This window comes from Pleurodeles waltl, chromosome 12 (genome assembly GCF_031143425.1).
Source record: "Pleurodeles waltl isolate 20211129_DDA chromosome 12, aPleWal1.hap1.20221129, whole genome shotgun sequence".
NCBI classification, from domain to species: domain Eukaryota; kingdom Metazoa; phylum Chordata; class Amphibia; order Caudata; family Salamandridae; genus Pleurodeles; species Pleurodeles waltl.
Genome location: NC_090451.1, coordinates 194,057,575 through 194,080,785, shown reverse-complemented (window position 1 = coordinate 194,080,785; position 23,211 = coordinate 194,057,575). Strand labels below are relative to the sequence as shown.

Below are 23,211 nucleotides of genomic sequence, written 5' to 3'. Positions count from 1 at the left end.
AAGACGAGCTCTGAATCCCTCAAGACCAACATTAGAAAATAGCCCCTCCCAAACCTAGTGAAAGAGAAAAACAACCTTAACACTTCAAAGTCTCAGCCATAAAAGACATAGTGGAGCATGGCATACTACTGGAAAAGTCTAAGAAATTGACAAATATATTAAGAAAAATCACAAAATGAAGGTGATCTTTCCATTATGTATACAAATATTTATTTGGAAAGTAGAGTTGTCCTCAAGCAGTGTCATGCAACATTCCAGAATCAAACTTCTCCTGCCTGCTGTTCAAGGTCTACATATGCTATTTCTATTAGCTTTTTTACACAGTACCTTTTAAACTTCAAAGTGCACTTCTACCAGAAAAACAGACCATAGGACCAAGACCACAGTTTTTACTGGGTGAATGAGGCCTTTCTCCATATGAACAGAGTCAAGACCAAGGTACCGGTTTTGGGAGGAGCAGAGGTTAAATCACATCAATTTGAATGAGCACAAAAAATAGAAAGGCTTCTATCCTCCTCAAATAAAGCTGAGCTTTAATTTGCTCTGCAAACTGCCCTAAACAGGCTTTAAAACCAAGTGGACGATGTGTGTCCAACATGGTGTCAGAGTAGGAGCACTCTCAGAGCTCCGAAACAGCTAACCGGACCACAGGGAGCCTCCATATCCCCCATAGGTCCAGAAGCTCATGATCAGTGCTAGTGGACCCCCAGCAGTGAAGAGGGCTGAGAATCTACAGCAGAACGGCCCAAAAGACCCCACAAAGAGACATGCACCGGGCCGGCATTGTAAGCCGCGACACACAAAATGCCACGGCCATAGGCCTTGGAGTAGAGCGGAGCTGCAGAGCTCCCTGGTCTGCCTAATCAGCCCTCTGAGATGCACAAACGGTAAACGAAGACATCGTACTAGGGCGGGTGGGAGATCTGCGAAGATCTACTCCGGGACTGTACTGGCTGCTGGGGGCGTCGCTACGACACAAAGCAAACACACTGCATTACTCCCAGCACTACGGGTGCCCACTCAGGCCATCTAACGACATACACCGGACCGCTGCAGCATGGGCCCACACCCTGCCTTTGGGCGCGCAGAGGAGAATGACCCCAGCAGTCCATGAAGAGGTATGTGACGGGGTTGCACCTCTATAGCAGCCTACTAGGTGTGCGGCCTGCTCTTGGGAGGGAGTGTGCGTCAAGGCCCATGAGATGCTCGCGGCCCTCTGCACGGGTGCTGATCGGACTGGCGGAGCGGTGCTAATACAGCCACCGGAGACTGACCACTGGGCATAGGCGATCTGGCTGAGACCGGAGGAGCAGAATGGCGATTCAGCTCATAAGCTGGGCACTGTAGACCTCTTCATCCCATCTTTAGGCCCCTTGGGCCACATTTTATCTGAACTTCGCTGCTTAGTTCTGGGGACTCACAACAACAGCGGCTGACAACACAGGACTTAACTGTTGGTCAGTAGTACCTCTGGGAAGCATCAAACCTTCCTGGTCCCCGGTTGGTAGTCTGGGACGGCAGAGACGGATGGAATTGGATGGCTGCAGGGGAGGCTCCCCATATCAAGCTACTTGCCACTCACTGGGGCCCATTAAGCACTGATTGCCACACACAGACATCCCCTCAGATATGCGTCTTGGCCCTGGCTATTGCATTAGGAGCGCAGAGGACAATAGGTACCCCTTTGCTTATGCTGAAAGAGTCAGACATAGCACGATTCCGCCACCAGCCATGGCTGCTCATAAGCATGCAAAAAAAGATGCCTCACTGAAAGACCTGTTCTCTAAATAACCTTAGGAGACAGCAGCAGATACAGATGGACAATCTAATTCAGCACACGAAGAGGAGAGGCAATGGGGGTTGCCCAAGATGGAGATACCCTGATCACAAAGGCTTTTCTAGAGAGTTTGTTTAAGACCTTACATGAAGACAGAGCAGAGCTAAAGCACAACATAGTAGCCGAAGTTAAGGATCTGTGGCAGGACATAGATAATCTGGGATAGAGAGTAGACAACATAGAGAGCTCCAGTGACGCAGGGGGAAGAGGAACTAGAGAGCCATAGCAAAACATTACTGGAGATGAGAGATACCAATAAGAAACTGCGCAAACCAATTCGAAGATTTGGAAAAACGTTCACAGAGATCCAACATTCGCAACAAATGAGTCCCTATACTGGCATTGCCTGGCTCGCTGGAAGAATATGTCACACATCTATTCTGGCATGTTGCGCCTGAACTAGCAGGACAGGGCATTGTACTTCACCGTAGTCATAGGGCGGGCCAGCCGGCTTAGCTTCCCGGCCAACCTCAAGACATACTCACCTGCCTTTACTATTATAAACAAAAAGAAGCCATCATGAATGTGGTGCCTGAGCGAAATACCATTGACTTGGAAGGTGCAAAGGTAGGGCTTTTTCACGACTTATCCTTAATAACACTGCAACGTCACAAACCACTCCAGCCACTGACTGAATGCCTGCGAGACAAGGGCATCCGCTATAAATGGGCACACCCTCTCTGCCTCCCATTTGTATGGCACAATGAAACCTGGATCATCCACACAACAGCTGAAGCTTGTGCCCTGTTAAACATAGACAGTCTCCCAGAAGAAACGTCTGATACCTTACCAGATCAGAGCCCTACTAGAAGCTTCCTGAACCATCAGAGTTGGATAGTCGAGAGGGCCGGGAGGCCTTGCTCTGACACCTCCAACACTGAGACAGCATTTCCGAGCCAGATAGGGAACACTGAAACTACACTCCAGATGTGTAATAGACTTCCCTCCAGACAGACCCCGGGTCGGTAGGACCCCTTGAATTCCCTCACAAACAGTATACACGAGAAGATACGAGGATCAGCATTCCAGCCTATAAACACCAACAGGATCATTGGGCGGTAGAGCTCCTCAATCCCCTCATGATGGTAGATCGCTGTTTGTGCAGCCGTCGACATGGACCCCATAGTTTGGATGCTAGATTCCCAGGAGGGGAATATTTTGGTTATACAAAGTTCTGTATGTTTTTTTCCCCTCTTTATATGGCCTATCTACTCTGCGTATACACGGTGGGCAGGACATGCTATTTTGTTATATTGGGGACGTTCCAAGACATACAAGAGCTTCTCATGGCTCCTTTTGATACATAATACAATGCTTAACATCCCCAGCTTAAAAGTCAGAGGCCTAAATTTGCCAGTGAGGAGTCCAGCATTGTTAACATTCCTCAGGAGTCTAGCATTGTTAACATTCCTCAGGGATGCTGGTATGGTATATCTGATTGCAAAATATGTGATATCTGTCTCATACAAGAAACCCACCTACTTAAAACCAATTGGAAGCACTTACGCTCCAGATGGTTCGACCACCTATATTTTTCATCAGCCTCAAAGAAGAATGCAGGGGTGGTGATTCTGCTGGCCTCTCACTTCACCGGGAAAGTATTACAAACGCAGACTGAAATAGCAGGGCACCTGTTATCCTTGAGGATCGAGGTACAGGGACAATCATACACAATAGCAAACATTTATGCCCCCAAAGAGGGCCAAGTAAACTTCCTTACAGAAGCTATAGGCAGAGTCCTAGACTCAGCTGACTCGGACATCATTATAGGCTGGGACTTCAATAATGTCCCTGAAACAACTATGGACACATTCACTCCGCGCACCGGGCAAACTGGGGCTCGTACACTGACGTGCAAGCAATAGCTGGATTATTTGGGGTTGGCGGAAGTATGGAGCACAAAACATCCCACAACTAAAGAATACATGTTCTTCTCCGCCGCCCACCAAATGTACGCTAGGATTGATCTTTTTCTTACATTCCCACGTATCACACAAACCACAAAATCTTTAGAGAAAGGTGCAGCTACCCTCTCTAACCACTACCTGCTCATGTTAAAATGCATCCTACAAACTCAAGCCCCATGCTCCGACACCTGGCGTCTAAACTCCAAATTACTGACGTAGGAGGCTGCTGGTACTGGAATTTCAGCAGCTATCACTACTTTCCTAGCCATGAATGACACACTAAACACCCCTACTGGGCCTTTATGGGACACAATAAGGGCTGTCATAAGAGGCCATTTCATAGCAGTAGCAGTCCACCTTAATAAAGATAGGCAGACTACCTGCTCTCAATTAGAATCAACAGTAAAGGAGATAGAAGAAATACATGCACGCACAAGCTCATTTGCTACACAACGTCAACTTATTGCAGGGCGGAAACAGCCAAAAGCGTTAGATATGGATAGAGCGGAATATGCAATGTTGTGCACTAAACAGAGGTTTTATGCAGGAGGGAATAAAGTGAGACGCCTAATGGCTCACAGACTGAGCTCTCTAATAGCCAGGAATAGAGTGAAAGAGATCAGAGGCTCTGACCAAACCGCCCATCTGTGCGACGCCCAAATAGTATGGGACTTCAAGCAATATTACACCGAACTATATTTGGCAGAGGAGCTGGAGGAGGCGGATGCTGTGGCCAATCTGGCCTATGCTCTGGGGAAAGTGATCCTGCAGGGAGAGGCCTCCTTATTGGACAGAAATATCACAGTAAATGAAGTCTTGTTGGCCATTCAGCTCCTCCCAGCGGACAAAGCTCCTGGTCAAGATGGCTATAGCCCAGACTTTTACAAGACATTCAGGACACTGTTGGCCCCTACCCTGGCATGCTTCTATAACTTGTTCAGCAAGACTGACACCCTTACAGACACTGTGCAACTGGCATTGATCACAGTGTTGCCTAAACTGGGCAAAGATCCTAGGTATTGCTCCTCCTACTGCTCCATCCCATTATTAAATGTAGATATTAGGATCTTCACTCAGATTTTGGAGCACCGACATGCCCCCTATATGCAGGGTTTGATTGACCCGATCAAACTGGGTTCACTCCTGAATGGGGATGCAGTGACAACACTGAGCGCATTTGCCATCTTTTGGACAAAACACGCTGTGCAAACATCCTGGCCCTTCTCTGGTCAATTGATGCAGAGAAGGCCTTTGACCAGGTACACTAGCCCTACCTCTGTTTGATACTGGGGGGCATAGGTCTCAGACCCAGATTCCAGGAAATGGATTCTCTGTAATTATGCTTCCCCAAAAGAGGTGGTGAGAGTTAATGGCCTTACGTCTCAACCATTTTGTTTGCAGGGGCAGCCGGCAAGGGTGTCCATTGTCCCCTCTGCGGTTTGCCCTCTACACGGAGCCCTTTGCTGAGAGGATCTGTGGAAACTCACGTATATCTGGGAGACCCATGGGAAGTACAGAATATAAGGCAGCATTGCACATGGATGGTGTCCTGCTGGTCTTGTCCGACACAGAAGTCTTGATGCCTGCAGTGGTACACAAACTAAACAATTTTAGCTGTGACAATGGATTTAAAACTGACTTGCTTAAGTTCTCAGCCTCAAATATTTCTATTTCAAAGCAGGAACAGGCACTACATAAAAGTCAGTTCCCATTTTCTTGGTCCCCTCAAGGGATAACCTACTTAGGCCTGCAAATACACTCTACTGTTGGACGCATTGCTGAATCCAGCTACACAACAATCCTGATCTGTCTAAGTGGCAACAGCATGGTCTCTCCCGGTTGGGACAGCTGATGATAGTGAAGATGAGACGCCTAAAGTACTATATGTAATGCAAACAGTGTACCCCACCCTAACAGATACGCAACAAAATTCAGCGCCTCCTTGAGGACTTCATATGGAAAAGGGTGCGAATGGCATGAAGTAAAACCTACCTCTCCAAAGCTGAATGGGGACTGGGTGTCCCCCATCTGATACTTTACTATCAAGCTGCTCAACTGAGATATGTAGTGGAGTGGTCATGAACTTGTTAAGAAAATCACTGGTGCTTCATGGACCAGGGTAGGCAGGCATCTGCATCTGTAAGGTGCTGTGGCTCCTGAAACAGCACAGCCCAGTAGGAGTATATCCCGTGCACTGTTCGGAGCCTCGGACAAGGTCGAGACGAAGCTGGGGTTGTCCACTCCTATCTCCTCACAACCCTTGATAATGGGAAACCTGGATTTTCCAACCGCACTGCATGGCTATGCCTTTGTCAAGTGGCAAAAAGGCAACTGCAAACGCATTGGAGATTTATTTGATGTAGATGGCATTATGGCTTTCTTTCAAGTACGGGCTGCCTTTGGCATCCTATCCTCGATTCACCAGCAATATTTAGCTATCCACCACTGGATCACTCAGCCAGATTAGAGTGCATGCGAACCGCCCTCTTACACCGTTTAAGAAATGGTTGCTCACCCACACCTCCAATAAGCGCCTTCTGCCTGACGTTTATGCTTTCCTAAACAAACACATCCCAAAGCAGAAAATCTCGGTGCAGCGCTGATGGGAGAAGGAATGTGACCGCACTTTTTGAGTTAAGGAATGGAATTATATCCTTGGTCAAGCTCGCGCCTCCGCCCTCCAGCAAAGAGATGTTTCTTAATATAGCACACTACTGGTACTATGTCCCGGCATGGGTAGCCAAATGGAAAGCAGGTAGAAAGAACACTTGTTGGCAATGCTGTGGCCAGGTGGGCACACTCACTCACCTCCTTTGGCAATGCCCTAAAATTACTCAATACTGGGCAGAGAACCTGGCGGCGGCAGATGACATTTTTAACACAGATATTCTCAGATTCCATGCTTATGTTCAATTGGGCCTCCCTAACCCGCTAACATACCCCCTCAAATCAGTTAGAGGACCAGCCATAACACTAGCGATAGGGGCCGCCAAGCAGGCGTTGCTTGCCCGATGGGGTTCAGAGGCGACCCCCTCTAAAGCAGACTGGCTATACAAGCTGGTGGATCTCTTGGAGATAAAGAAACTGACGGCTGTGGTGTACAGTACCCTGCCACGGTTTGATAAGATGTGGGGACCATGCATGCAATACCTGTCCGACTAATTCCATGAGGGGATCTACTCAAGGTATATGCAGGTCCTCCGTCTTACTCAGCAGGCACACTCTTCTAAGTAGACTCTTAACACACGACCACTCAGACACAATGCACTGCTTGACCCACAACACTATTTAGCTCACCATTGACATTACCAATATCTCACCACCTAAAGATCACTACTCTCCCCTTCCTTCCCTCGTTCATGGGCTTTATTTCCCCTAGTTAAGTTACAATTTGTAGTGAAACTTTTCTCCACCAGCCACTGGATGCAGGTGGATGATGATGTATTGTGTAAAACAATAAAAGATTTAAAACATAAAACCACGTGGATCCAAAAGCTCCTGGGGCAAAGATCAGGATACCTGCAGATGTTGATCTTGCATACAAGAACCTGTGCTAGGCATATACCATAGTTGATTAGCCGGCTGACATTCAAAGCCTGAAACACTTAGAAGATCCCCAGGAGTCTAGGGCCAGATGTACGAAAGGATTTGACCCATTCTGTGTCTATGGGAAAAAGCTTTCGTACATATGGCCCCTAGACCCTTAAGCTTCAGAACACTCTGAAGCCTAACACGTGTATCTATTCACACTTACATGCAACTGAATTCCATGCAGAACGGTGGGTGTCAACTGAAGAACATTGCTAAAGGGTATGTGGAGACTATTCTAGCACCACCAAATGAACGTGTTTCTTCACACGGTTTTCCAGAATCCACAACTCTCTAAAGTGACAGAAACGTGATTCACATCGCTCTACTGACATACCAAATATATATTGTCCTGTGCCAACTTTTGATATGCTGTAGTGGGCCCCAGTCCCATCTCTCCTTCCGTGTCTCATTGAATTCTTTCGTACATATCCTGGTCTCTCTCTTCAGTTTCCTGTTTTAAAACAACTGCAGAAAAGAAGCAAGGTGTCATTACGTGAGCGAGGAATGGACGAGAGGAAAAAGAACAGAGTTCATTGAGGTTTCACGCTAATGTAGAAGTTGAGAATGTGCAAATTAATTAGTCCTATTATTCAGAGCTGCAATATTTCTGCAATGTTTTAACCTCTGTTCGAAGCGCATTACTGAAAGACTGCCCATCTACTGGGGTGAGATACACTGCTTAGAAGCACAACCTTTTCATTTAAAAGCGTGCAAGGAAAGAAGTGTATGGCACACCTGATTTCCCAGTGGCCTCTCATGACCATCATTTTGTCTTTTTATGTAGATCACACATCTTGTAGGGCCACCATTACAATTTTCAGTCTTATGCGATCTAGGTGCAGCTTACTCCAACAAGCCAATAACAGGTCTCAGACAATTATAATCTCCAAAACCAACCCAAAAGGAAGGTCTGGCGTAGAATATTGAGAATTGATACTCGAACGCATATGGCTAATTGTCTACCATCGTCCACATATGTTAACAGCAAAATGAAATTATGAAGCATGTGTAAGTTTTGAGATAACTTCTTTAGGCACACTTGGCCTGAGAACTCTGAAGTCTTGCTAATAGGGCAGGAATTATGCAATATGCCATAGTGCCCAGAAAGAGGAAGTACTTGCTGACTGAATAGGTCCAAAGTATTTTCACAGGATGTAATGATGATTTTCAGAACTCTTTCTCTTTTCTGAGGGGGGCTGGAGGTGGGGAGAGGGCAAATCCGCGATAAAAAAATAAATAAATAAATGTAAAAAAAAATCGTGCCACAATTGTGGCCTATGGAAAATGGAGAAGAGCTTTATCTATAGGCACTGTGGAAACAGAGCAGCTCCTGTTGCATGGAAGAGAGCTAGTCTCCTGTGACCCTTGTACGAAGACGGAAAACAGGAGGGCGCCCATAGATATAACAAAAGAAGAGTAAACACCATCATTTCAAAGATGGCAGTGCAAGCAAGCACACCATTTTTAGTGACCTTGAGCTTCAAAGTCAAGACACAGGGTCCCCAAAGTAAACTCTGGCATTATCATTCTGAAAGAGGAAAAAAACATCCTTAGTAGCAGCAAAAGGATCGTGGTATCCGAGAATGATGGCATGAAATGCAGCTGAAAAGAAATAATGCAAAATATTAGGAAAACGTTTTAACAATTCAAGATCCAGGAATCACTTCTGCAGCTGTACAGACTTAGAGTGTTTGAACAAAGTTGAATGCAACTGAATAGTTTTCTGGGCTACGCTTGTACGGAGGAGCGGGGGTTGGTGCTTTGCCACCCTTCACCCGCCCCTTATTCCTGACCTTTTTGGGTTCCTTTTCTACCCTACTACCTTCTTTCTACCCCCCACCCTGCCTTCAATTTCATCCTCGGAACACGAGGCAACAGGCGTTACATATGAATACTTAGAAAAGGAAACAAATTGTGATTTGGTGTAGAATGACGTGGAAGAGTAGTAAAATACTATTATTGTTATTTATTAATACGAGATTTGGTCACCTGGTGAGGGGATCTAGAAAGGTTATGACGACCATGGACGGGCGTTTCTGCAGGACTGAAAGCAGAAGCATACAACGCTCCAGAAGAAAACCATGATTTCGGAGATGCTACAAGGCAGCGGTACTGCTTAGAAGTGAAGAAGAGAAGGAAAATGGATATAAAAACGGTAAAAGCAGAGAACAGATCAGTAGATCTTTACAAACACACCAATTCGGCCAGAAAAATAAACGGGAGCAGAGAGGCGCAGGTGAGAGCACTGATGGAGACTGCTTCAATTAATTATAAAATGTGATTTGATGTTTTCATCACACGTTGTGCTGCATTTTCAGGATTAGTGTTCTGTTTCTCCATACTTGAGCATACGACTGCAGAAATGCGAGATGTGTTGCTAGAGTTCTGCTAATGCAGAGCAAGTGACTGCGTGAAAAGATATCAGGAAAACATGGTCGGACCAACTAGCAGAAGGGCTAAGCTTTATTTATGGAGGGAGAAGGCCATGTGGGGTGCTCAGTTGCATTCTGATATGGAGAGCAGAAGTCAAAACAAGCTTACTAAAATCCTTGCACCCACTTAAGGAGCATAAGCAACTAGCACAGAACATATTCGATCTAGTGAAAAACTGGAAGCTATGGCATTCATGAAGAGTGCACATAGGAAGAAGAGAGAGGAGTGAGAGGAAAGGAGAAGGAACAGAGCAAGACGCACACAGGAGACAAGCGGGAGAGGACAGATTATGGCCCTCATTCCGACCCTGGCGGTTTCAAACCGCCAGGGTGGAGGGCAGAGGAAGCACCGCCAACAGGCTGGCAGTGCTTCCCGGGCCATTCTGACCGCGACAGTAAATCTTTTGGAGATCGCCCGCCAGCCCAGCGGGAAAGTTGTAATAACCCCCGCGGTCATTTGACCGCGGTGCGGTCTTTTGGAGGTTTCCGCTCGGCGGGCATCGCCCGCCACCCGCCGGGGTCGGAAAGACCCCCTATATTTCTAAAGTAGTCGTGCAGCTCAATGCAAGCATTAGCACGGAAACAGAAGAATACATCCAAAAACACATTAGCATTAGGTTAGAGGCACATACTGCACTGGGCTGTGCCACGGCGTGATAGGCAAAGAAAGAAGATGGTTAAAGAAAGACAGTGGTTGAAAAGGGTGGACTCAAATCCCACTCTATGTATATTATGAGCAATAGTTCTGACAACTATCCTGCCCAGACAAACCTAAAAACGACAAAAAAATGTAAGTAAAAAAATGAACTTATTTTTGTTCAGAAGCCTGTTACTCTGAAAGACTGGTATGAGAGGGGGAGGGAATGGACTCTTTTTGGTAGGTTCAAGTGAGTGGCTAAGGTTTAGTCACCACAAATGTAGGACTCATCTGCGTGATGAGAAGTCTGCCCGTGATATTAATTTTAGGAGTAAGAAAATGAGACTAACGTATCAATGCAGTTTTAGATTACAACTTTTGGGGGAGGGACCGCTTGTGGCATCCTTTCAGGTAGACGCTGTGAGCCTTGTGCTCTGGACAGAGAAAGATAAAGGAATGCACTTTTGTAATAACAATAATCCATCACAGTAGTGGGGTATGAGTTGTAATGAATCCAGGCTGAAGAGGCTTGTAACCCTAGCTCCTACTCTGAGCCTTATTATGAGGCTGCTGGTAAAATGAGTTGATAAAAACAAGATGGGTTTCACCATTATTGTGCGCCATTATCTGCCCAATTAGCGGCCCAAAATAGGGAATAACATGCAGGACCCGGCAATACTACATGTTTCCCACAATTTCCAGGCCGTTCTCCAAGCCTTGTCCTGCTGTAAGCAAGAAAAGCAAGTGATCATTTTGGGTGCGTAAGACTGTCTGATAATACCACACCAAGTAATACTTATAGTCGAGTGGCACATTATTAACACTGAAAAACATGGGCAATACTCTTAGGAACCACTTGTAAAGAGGACTAAAAGCCTAGGGGCGTAGCTCCGAGAAGGGTGTTTGGGGTGTTACACCCACTTAATAAATGTATTTTCAGGAAAATAGTTGGGGGCAAGTTGTAAGAAAGTAAACTCTTTTTGGCATGGTTACCCCCACTTTTTGCCTGCTGTCAGTATGTTTGAATGTTTTCACTGGGATCCTGCTAACCAGGACCCCAGTGACTGTGTTCTCCGCCCTCTAAATGTAGTCACTTAGGACTTTGCACACACCACAATTGCCATACTGGTGTCCCCATGTAAGGCCCTAATATATGGTACTCAGGTACTCAGGGCATTGGAGCACCAGGGGCTCCCCATGGGCTGCAGCTTGTATTGTGCAACCCATGGAAGCCCATGTAAAATGTGTCTGCAAGCCTGCTTTTGCAGCTTGCATGAAAAGGTGCATGCTCCCTTTCAATACAGGTCACTGCATTAGGTCACTGTAAGTCACCCCAATGGTAGGCCCTCCTAGCCCAGATGGCAGGGTGCAAGCAAGTACATGTGTGTGTGAGGGCACCCCTGCATGAGCACAGGTGCCCCTATGAACTCCAGCTCTATTACACTGGACTTCGTAAGTGCGGAGGAGCCATTTTACCCGTGTACTGGACACAGTTCACCAGTTACATAATGGTAACTCTGACCCTGGGCATGTTTGGTATCAAACATATCGGAATCATACCCCAATTCTGTTGCCAGCATTAGTTGTATGATTCCATGCACTCCGGGGGCTCCTGAGAGGATCCCCAGCATTGCTCCTACCAGTCTTCTTCTTTCTGTGTTTTTCCAGCGTAGCCAGAGATGCTGCTACTCCTCAGACAGGTTTCTGTCCTCCTGCTGCTTGACCAGCTCAGGCAGGCAGAGAAAGGCAGAACAAAGGATTTCTTGTGGGCGAGGGAGGCAATACCCTCTCCCTTGGAAATAGTTGTTACATGGCTTGGGAGTGGTAGCCTCCCCAAGCCACTGGTATGCTTTGAAGGGTACATTTGGTGCCCTCCTTACATAAACCGGTTTGTACCAGTACAGGGACCCCTGGTCCCTGCTCTGGCACGAAACTGGACAAATGACAAAGAAAGTGACCGCTGCCCTGTCCATCACCACCCTAGGGGCGGCGCCCAGAGCTCCTCCAAGTGGCTCCTCGACTCTCATCTTGAATCCAAGTTGGGCAGAGGCCCCTGAGAGCATCTGAGTAGCCAGGCCAAGTAGGTGACGTCACAGCCCCCTCCTGATAGGTGGTCACCCTGCTAGGTGACCAATCCCCCTTACATGGCTATTTAGGGTCTCCCTCTTGGGTGGGTCCTCAGATTCGACATGCAAGATTCCAACAGGACTCTTCTGCGTTGTTTACTTCATCTTTTGACCACTAGGACTGCAACTGGATCCTCCAGGAACCGACAATCTGCAACTACAGCGACAACTCCGCTCTGCAACATTGTTTCTACAGCTCCTTCCAGCAACTGCAACATTTCCCCGGCTGTGCATCCTCTGAGGGCGGCGAGTCTTCACCCTGAATATGAAGTAAGAAGGAATCTTCAGAAAAACAACAAAAAGGGGGGCAAAAAGATGGGATATTTGGAGACAGGGCTCCTGGTTCCGTGTGTGAAGCTCCCAGAACAGTACGAAACAAAAATTGCACACACGGTTCCAAAAAGAAGGTTTCTTTTAGACCAAAAGGTTCTGCATACCAAGGGAAACAGATTTTTCTTTTGAAGCACGAGCCCTCACTCACCTACCGGTGACATGCTTCATCATAGGGTTTCTACTACTCCCCATTGTGAGAGTTAGTAGCTGTTATTGGAAATTCTTCTTTTTATGGGGAGTGTAGACATTATTTTACTATATCCCTATCTATTGTTTTTAATCTTGCCAGAGGTACCAATATTGAATAAAATTTTTGATCATATCCTTCCTCTAGGTATTTTTAACCATTACTATACCAATCCTCGAATAAAAAAAAATTTTGTTTTGACCGGCTGTACATTTTCCTTCAAAAGATCTCCGGCAAAGAGCCCCCACGCGGGGCCCGTCAGGCATTGCAGCGCCAGCCTGACGAGGAGCACAGCCCTATGATGAAGCATGTCACCGGTAGGGGAGTGAGGGCTCGTGCTTCAAAAGAAAAATCTGTTTCCCTTGGTATGCAGAACCTTTTGGTCTAAAAGAAACCTTCTTTTTGGAACCGTGTGTGCAATTTTTGTTTCGTACTGTAAGAAGGAATCTCCCTTGGAGTAAGGGAATTTCTCCCCAGCATCCGCAAGCACCAACTGCAGCGACAACTGCCTTCATGGATCTTCCCTCCTCCGGAGTTGCATGGATCCTGCATCACAGGTGGGGATCTGGAGTGGTCCCCCTGGTCCTCTCTACCAGCTGTCTAACTTGGGAGTCGATAAGCCCTTGCCTCTCCTTGAGGACAGTACCCCTGTGCACTGTGACTCTTGCAGCTATCACAGCTTGTTTGTTCCTCCTCCAAGGGATCTTCAGGCTCCGTGTAGCCCTGGCCCCCAGCACTTCTTCCTGCAAAGCAGTCTCCTGCCTGCTCCTCCAGTGACGTGGGACACTCCTCCCAGTGTGCTGAGTTGGCATCACTGCGACTCCTGTGCACCCTTTGGGTTCTTCAAGTCTTGGTTGGGTCTTGCATAATGATTTTCCAAAGTCCTCCCGTTGGTTTTGGGGAAAACCAGATACTTGCCGCTGCTCTCCTGGTCGCTGGGTGTCACTCTGGAACTCTCCTCTTGGGGTCCCTAACTCCTCCAGCCCCCTTCTACCAATTCCACCTCCTTGGGTGGGGGGGCTGCCTTTCACATTCCACTTTTTTAGTATATGGTTTGGCCCTCCCCTAGGGCCCTCATTATTTGCTATTGCTTTCACCAATGCTTTTTGCTTTCTATGGTATTAACTGATTGCTAATGTGTATAGAATTGCCTAGTCAGTGATCTAGTATTTGTGTTACTATTATAAAGTACCTTTATTTTTGTAACATTGTGTGGTTCTTTCATGTAAGTGCTGTGTGGTTTTGCATAAGCTTTGCATGTCTCCTAGATACGTCTTGGCTGCTCATCCACAGCACCTCTAGAGAGCCCTGGATTCCTAGACACTGCCTACCTACACTTCACTAACAGGGGATACCTGGACCTGCTATAAGGTGACAACACCATAGGTGCTCACCACACACCGGCCCAGCTTCTTACACAGGTGCTTTCAGTGGATTTTGGTGAGGTGTCTGTCAGATTTCATAAGGAATTTTTACATACACAGACACAAATGCACACACTCTCTCTCTCTACTTTGAAAGTATTCAAAAATGTTGGTTATTTTACAAAGGACTGTATTTTCTCCCACTTAGTACCTCTACCAATCCGTATTCATCTCCCTTACCTCTGCCCCTTTAGCCCCTTTCATGTGCCCTTCTAAATGTTATATATATTTGATATTACATAACAGCGCGATTGCGGGAAAATATGAAGCCCCCCCCCAATCTTACTGACCAAGCTATGCCCCTGCAAATGCCTTATCGTTTGACATCCCACTTAAAGCAAAGGCAGAGCAATATGAGGGATGGCATCAACCTAAGCAGCCAGGCAGCCCCTGGTTTCACAGTCTTAGCCTTACATAGGGAGGCTTTGCCCAAGCGAGAACTGAAATGGCACAATAAGGCATGAGCTACATTACAGCACAAATTAAGTCTAAACAAGAAAAGAACGAAGGAAGTCAAAAATATAATATACTCAAACAGGGAGGGAGGGGCGTAACAGTAAATAAGGCTGGGGAAAGAAAAGACAATATTTTGTAGAATAACCAACATATTCAACGACTTTCAAAACAGACAGGAGGAGTGTGTGTGATTTTCCCTGTGTGTATGTAAAAAGTCCTGGTGAAATCCGACAGATGCCTCACCATACCCGACTGGCAGCACCTCTACCCAACTATTCATCAGAAAATACATTTATTAGGAGGGTGTATCATCCCTCTTAAACTACGCCCCTGCGCAGAGGGTAAGAATGTATGAATGCCGACATTTTTTCCAACTTGTGTGCAAACCAGGGTTTAACGAAAACATGTTAATGTTACCACATTTTATTTGTGGTTGTTGATTCTGTAGTTTGATGCTCCCTATGTTGGGCATTGGGGCTCAAGCCTGTCACTGGGAAGATTTGCACTTGATGGGTCTAAGTACTTGCAGATCACAGCAGCTTCTGTTCCTAGGTCCCAAATACTAACCACTGTTAAGTGTACTCGCAGAGATTATTTAATTGCAACCCACTGAGAACTGTTATGGCTACAAAACGCTGGACTTTTAGCACCTCAGTTAGACCCACTTCTCAAAAAAGCCATTTTAAGTACAATTTATCTGGATACTTTAAGCAGTCAGCCAGGGCTGATAGACTGACAGAGCATCCAGAACTCGCATACAAATCTGCGAGAATCTACTTGTAAGCTCTAAGTCCACAGATAGCCCCAGGATAGCCCCAAGATCCAGCAGACAAAAAATAAACCAATAGCTTACCTATTGTTTTATTTTTCATCTGCTGGCTCAGCTAGCAGTGCAGGGAGGGGTGGGCTGGGCCACGGGGTGGTGGGGGGGGTGAGAGAAGAGGGGGGAGGAGGAGAGTGTGCACCTAAGTGCACATGTGTGTTGGCCGGCCGTCTCAGTGCTGAACAGCCGGACTGGAGAAACTGCACAGACCCCAAGGCAGTGTCTCAGCGGCAGTTTAAACCGCTCAGACCAATCCTGATGCTGCTTTCATGCTTAGTTTAGCATCACAGCAGCACCAGGATTGCTGGGGAGCCTATGCTGGTGTCCCAGTAAATGCTGTGGTGGGACACCAGTAGAGGAGCGAGGCAATAGGAGGTGGCGGCCAGAACGGTAAGTGTTTTATTTTTTTGGTTTCCCCATCCCCAACGTCCTGGCTCCCCACCCTCTTGAGACCTATACAACAGAGGCAGTGCTTTTACACCAATTTCTCCATAATGAGTTTAATCGAGGTAGCAGCTGTTGCTGAGCTTTGTATAAGGGTTGAGTTCTGGGTGTTTACCTCATTGCTTTGACTGGTCACGGATACCTCACATCACCCACAACAGGCATTCACTGAGGTTTTATTATTTATGACATTTTCTCTTTACTTTACTACATGAATAAATTTTATCCTATGAGGGCCTGTGAGGTTACAACAAACTAGCTGCTGCACATGGTCTGCAAAAGTAAGAGGCGCAACACTGTGGAGGTGTTCTGGGGCTACAAAGCCTTCTCAAAAGATGGTAATAAATTCTAGCACCTTTGAAACAGGCAGCCAGAAAGCTGGGTAGTGTAGCCTAGCCATAGCTTGAGTGTAATCGATCAGTGGACCTGACCCAGCTCTCCCCGTGCTGCTGCACTGCTCGTGCTTCGCTGTGTTCCTCGTTTCTGCTTTGGATTGCCTGATTGCTATTTTCTTTGGCATCCCCTCACCTTTTTTTTGTTTGTTCTTTCCTTGTTTTCCCTCGTTTTTCTGCTTATACCTCCCTGTTTTTCCTACTTTTCTCTGCTCGTTTTTCTACTTGTTCACCCTCGCATCTCTGCTTGCTTTTCCGTGTTTTTTTTGTTTCTCTGCTTGTTTTTACCTGTTCTTCCTATTTTTTTGCTTGTTTTTCATTTGTTTTCCCTCATTTTTCTGCCCATTTCATTCCTATTTTTCCTTTGTGTCTCTGTGTGTTTTTCACTTGGTTTCCCTCGTTTTTCTGCTTGTTTTTCACATATGTTTCCTCGTTTTTGTGTTCGGTTGCTTTTTTCCTCAGTGCCTGCTCCCGACTTCCACCATTTACCACGTCCCACCTAGTTCTGCCCACCACATCTCAGCGCCCTCCCTCCTCCCAGGACCCACCTAATGGAGGACGCAGAAGCACAGAGGATGCGTGCACCGGGCACACAGCTGGTGCGCTGCAGGTGTGCCAAGGCCATATGTGCCTGGACCCGTTCCCTAGCCCACCCACAGATATGCCGCCACCATCTTTCACGCCCTGAACACTGGACAACCAAGGAAATACTACTGCTGTGCCATACTGCAGTGCACTGCACTGTACTCTACTGAACAGTAGGACCATTCTCCTGCACCAGATGTACCTTCTCCTGTACCAAGAGCACGACCATGCCTCAAAGCACTGCATCAAACTCTCACCACACCAGAAGTAACACACCAACTCCACCAACTACTCCTCAACACGCACTCCATGTGCAAGCATTCCACCAAATTATGGGACCTCACTGCCACCCTTGTACACTATATCATCTTCTTCATAGACACCTGACTCAAACCCACAACTGCCCTGAACACCGATATGGTAATCCACAACGGATAAAAAAATAAAATCACCTACAAGGACCGCTCCAACAAGCTGGATGGAGGAACGGCCACCATCCACAAATGGATTATATCTTGCACTTCGGGGACACCACCACTCCACGGAATGGAAAATCTCAACTTCAAGCTCCACAATGGCAAAACAACCATCAGTGTCGCGCGGCACGAGCTGAACATTCGGCTCGGGCCGCAGCACGTGTTTCTCTGACGGGACACAGCACCAGTCTCCTGTGTGCTTGCGGAGGCCCCAAATTGGGCATGGGGCCTCGTTCTTTTGCTGTGCACTGCGTTTCTAGGTATGTCTGACCCCCCCACTCACCTGTTCTTTTCTTCTATTCTTGGACATCTGGTTGTGCCTTCCTTTAAGTTTTATACTCCTTCCCATGTTTCCTTTCTCTTCCCAGCATTCCTTGTTCCCTATTCTCTATGGTTCCTTGTCCATTCTGTTCTATGTGCTTTTCCCTATCTAAGATGGTGTCCTTTTACTTCCTGTTGGTCGTTTCCTGTTTGTTGGTATTGAAGGGCTGTGATTCTTTCTCTCCTTGCGCTTCAACACTTTCTGTTTGGATGGTGTCTTCGCTCCTGCTTCCTCATATTCCTGTTTTAGGAACATTCTTTGTGGAGGCTTTTTCCCCTTTTAGGTTTTTTTTCCCTCTGGCGCTACTTCTGAGGGGCAAGGCCTGCTCTTGGCGTACCCATTGCCTGCAGCACTGTGGCTACCAGAAAGAGTCGCCCCTACTTGGGCCAATGCCGAACCTTCAAGGACAGGATCCACGCACTCGCTCTGCGGCCTCCAGGGTAAAGCAGCACGTAAGTCGTGACAATCAGAGGCACCCATGCATACTTGCCCCCAGGCCCGCGCTTCAGCTTCTACAACATAATTGAAGGCTTCACTGCACCCTTGGCCTTAGACTCCACGGACTACATCTTCCTCTGTGACCTAAATTTCCACATCATTGACACCAATGACAACAATAGCGCACACCAACTCAACAGTATGAGCAGCCTCAGATTGACCCAGATCGTTCACGACCCAAAGAACACCGCAGGACACACACTGAACCCATCTTCACATATAGCAACCACATCAAGCACAGCCACAAACTCAATTGAAGCAATCATTCCATCGTCCACTTCAGCATCTCCAGTCCCTTCACCACCACCCCCAGGATGACTAGCGCCCTCCATTCCAACTGGAACACAATTTGAGAGACCAGATGGACGAATGCCCTCAACACCTCCAACTTCTTCACAGCAACCAACTTTGAACAAGGAGTTATGAACTTCAACACCTGGATCACTAACTGTGCCAACATCATCATCTCCATCAAGACCAACAACCAGAGAAAATCCTCCAAAAGGGCCAGCTGCTACACCCAAGAGCTCAGAACGGCGAAACAAAACTGCACACAGCTGGAGAGGAGCTATCATGCCAGTAAGGACACCTCTGACAGGGAAGCCTTCAAGATCTCCCTCAACCTCTACTACTGCCTGCTAAGGGAAACTATGAAGCCAATGTCAACATCACCAAAGAACCTTGCAACATTGTTATGGAATTCTCCAACCCAGCAGCCAGCAAAAACAACATCACACCTTTGCAAGAGCTGTGCGACAACCTAGCCGACTTCTTCCATTATAAGAACGCACCCATATACAGGCACTTCAAGCCCCAACTTACACCTAAAGAGTTTGACAGATATGCCTCCACCGTATCCAACACAAACCACTGTCTGATAACCTGGAACATCCTGTCCACCACCTCCTTCATGAAATCCATCCACTCGGGAGCTACTAAAGGCCCATTCCGGCACCACATCTTGTGTCTCAGAAGTGAAAGGATCAGCCAGTAACTTACCACCCTCTTCAATGCCTCAATCACCACCTCAACATTTCCCGACACCTGGAAACATGCTGAAGTCAGACCACTACTCAAAAAACCCTCCATCGACCCCAACAAACTTGAAAACCACTTGCCAATCTCCCTGCTTCCTTTCCTATCCAAGGTACTGGAAAAGATCATCAACACGCAACTCACAACACAGATCAGAACTAGCTACTCAATGCCTCCTAATCTGGCTTCCGCGGCAATCACAACACCAAGACCACCCTGACCGCAGCCACAGACGACATCCAAACACTCCTTGACGGCAGAGTAACAGCAGCTCTGATCCTCTTCAATCTCTCAGCGGCATTCAACACCGTATCCCACCACAAGCTGATCGCGAAACTCCACCACATCAGTTCACTTCCTTCCTCACCGGAAGAGCACAGAGGATCCACCTTTCACCTCCAAACCCAAGAACATCGACTGTGGTGTTACCCAGTGCTCATTTGTCAGCCCCAAGGTCCTCAATGCCTTCATGACCCTGATGGTTAACATCGTGGGATAGCATGGTCTCAACATAATCTCCTATGCAGGTGACATTCACCTCATCATCTCAACCACCGATGACCCCACCACCACCAGGACAAATTTCCACAGATGCATAACAAGCATCACCGACTGGATGAAGAACAACTGCCTGAGGCTGAAAACAGAGAAGACAGAGGTATTGATCTTCTGCAACAACAGCAACCCATGGAACAACTCCTGGTGCTCATCAGAACTAGGACCTGCACCCAAACCCTCCAACGAAGCCAGGAACCTCGGAATTATCACTGACAACAAGCTCACCATGTAATCAAAGATCAATGCCGTCTCCTCTGTCTGCTTCCTCACTCTGAGCATTTTAAGTAAAATCTTCCAGTGGCTGCCATTGCACACAAGACACACTGTGACACAGGCCCTCATCACCAGCCAGCTGGACTATGGCAAAGCTCTCTATGTAGAAATCACCGCTCACCTCCTACAAATACTTCAAACCATACGGGAGGCCATAGCCAAACTCGTCCCTGACTTCTCCCAACGAATCCACACCCCACTTCAGGCAACTCCACTGGCTCCCCGTACACAAGAGATGCTCATTCAAGCTGCTAACCCATGCACAAAAGGCTCTACACAACCAAGGACCCGTCTACCTTAACCACCGTCTGAACTTCCACCAACCATCATGAAGAATATGCTCTGCCTCCCTATCACTGGCCCATACTCCCTGTATCTAGAGAAGCAGAAGTGGAGGACACTCCTACTACCACATTTCAGCAAAGACCTACAATAGAATCTCTTCGCAACTCTGGACCTTCACTTCACTAACAGATTTCCAAAATGCCCTCAAGATCTGACTGTTCAAATGAGCCTACAGGACCAGTAAGCGCTTGGATGCCCTATCGGGTGATTAGCCACGCTTTACTAATCCTGATTGATTGAACCTGCCTATGTTAACAGTTCATCTTTAGTCCTTCTTGCTGGCATTGTGCAGCTTCTTTTCACCAGTATAACAGACCCAAGAGATGTCACCAGGGCTGGAGAGATAGAATAAGCAAGTATAAGGATGGAATGTGCATCACTTCCAAAGTGTAAGTGGATAGTCTTCCTCATTCATCAGCCTTTACTCCACCCTGCCCATTGAAAATGATGCTGCCCAAGCTGGCGGCCGGATAAGCGTTTGTCTGAGCAGATCTTGTGGATCTTGTGATTCTAGCAGTCAAACATGGCTCTCTGAGCAGCGCTGAAGCAAAGAAAAACTGGAAGAGTGTGGCAACCTGTGACTCCAGACACCCCACTGTCAGAGGTTCATCTGTACACCCTTTGACATAGGCACTTCAGTGAATACATGAATTTCTTGAATTGTGCACACAACTTTCTGAATGTCATGTAGGAATGTTCCATTGTTTTATAGAAAAAGGAACTGAAGCCCATAGTGCTCAACAGATTGTATAAGATCACATAATTTGGACAGGTGAAAAAAACATGACTGAAAGCAAAGACTGCAAGCAGCAATGTCTACAACTTAAGCACCAGATTGAGCTTTTCCCTTGTCAATATAAGATGTTGGTCACAGCATTAGTAATGACCACTTTGTCAAAATAACTGCCTAATTAATCCCATAAGCAACATCCTAACAAGTTATCAGAACTTCATGCACGTATCAATTTGAACATATCTGCTTTGCCATGAATGTTTTTAACACTTCCAGCATTTTATGTTGCATCACCTTCACAATGCTGAGCTGACACTAGATTATCAGGCCCTTCCCCACCGGAAGAGCTCTGGTCTGCTGAACCTGCACATGCATTTCTGAAGGAAACAAGGAATGCAGTCACTGAAAGTAAATGAGAACGACAGAGGGATGACAGAGTAAATGAGGGAATGCAGATGTAGCACAACAGACGGAGAGGGGTGAGAGACACCTAGTAGAGACCAAAGACAGAATGTATGTATAGAGCAGGTGCGGCTCCACCGCTATGGTGGAGGAGTGTCGCTCCCCGCCAGCAGCTCCAAAAGCTTTACAATAAAACGATAATAAACTATGTTTATCATCGTTTTATTGTAAAAGGGTCTCAGTGCACATGTATGTTTGGCCAGTCGTCTCGGACCAGCCAAACACACATATGCATTGTGCTCTCTCCAACCTGGCACGGTGTTGCCAGGCTGGAGACAGCAGGCAGAGACTCCCACTCTGCCTCGGAGCACCCTGGCTTGGCACTCCGGCCAATTTAAACGCTGCTGTCATGCTGCCAGCAGCATGACAGCAGCGTTTGGATTATTCGCAGGGCAACCTGTGTCTGATGGGAAAGGGGGGGCGGGGTTATTGAAAGTGTTAGAAATGGGGTCTCTCGCTAGCAGTGGTTTGCACCCTGACCAAGTAGGGAACCTCCTTCTAGTCAGAGTAAGAGAGTCTCACAGCTGAGATAACCCGTGCACATCCCCTTGGTACCTTGGCACGAGTAGTGTGGCTTATCTCAGATACAATGTGTAAAGTATTTGTGTACACACACACACACAAAAGGACTCCACACCAGTTTAGAAAAATTGCCAATATTTTTAGGAGTAAAATAAGACCAAAACGACACAAATTCAACATACACAAGTTTTTTAAATACCTCTTTTTAAAAGTTTGAGCAAGTCTTAATCCATATGAATCAAAGGATGTATCTATTTAGCACAAAGTAGCTGGGATGTGTCAAAAAACAGACGATGTGGGCCAGAGGGGAGGTGAGGTGGCAGAAAACCAAAGCAATACGACAGTTCCTACTGCACAGGGGAGGTGACGCGTCAATTCTTTCCTCGCAGGTGAGACAATGTGTTGGTTCCTTACTGTCAGGGGCAGTGATGAGTTGATTCTTTCCTCACAGGAAAGGCGACGCATTGATTTCCAGACACGCAGTCTCTGTTCCTTACTGCAGCGCGGGGTGGAGGTATTTGAAAAAAGGTTGGCACCCATGGATGATGCGTGGAAAATCCAGACGCGCTGTGTTGAAGGGACTGCGATGCAACAGGCGCTGTGTCAAATCTGCAGCTGCGAGAAAGGCACTGCGTCGATTCTTCTGCTGTGTCAAAGCATAGATTTGCTCCTTCAGATCACTAGCTTGCACTTCCAAGGGCCCAGAGACTGGAGCTGGCACCACTTAGCAAGTTAGGACTACCGGCAGATGAAATCTTTGATGTCCCTGAGACTTCTTAGCAAGCTCAGTCCAAGCCCTTGGAGAACCTTTGG

The 23,211-nt window shown here is 47.0% G+C and overlaps 1 protein-coding gene across 3 annotated transcripts in view; it reads right to left on the bottom strand.

The window, feature by feature from the left end:
• Positions 1-23,211, bottom strand: part of BANP (BTG3 associated nuclear protein) — a 927,800-nt gene that overhangs the window by 863,046 nt on the left and 41,543 nt on the right. Inside the window, exon 2 of one of the 3 annotated variants that reach the window (XM_069217390.1) lies at positions 7,670-7,800. The exons of the other annotated variants lie outside the window; for them this stretch is intronic. The gene's annotated coding sequence lies outside the window, so the exon portion shown is untranslated. The remainder of the gene's footprint in view (positions 1-7,669; positions 7,801-23,211) is intronic. 3 annotated transcript variants of the gene reach the window in all.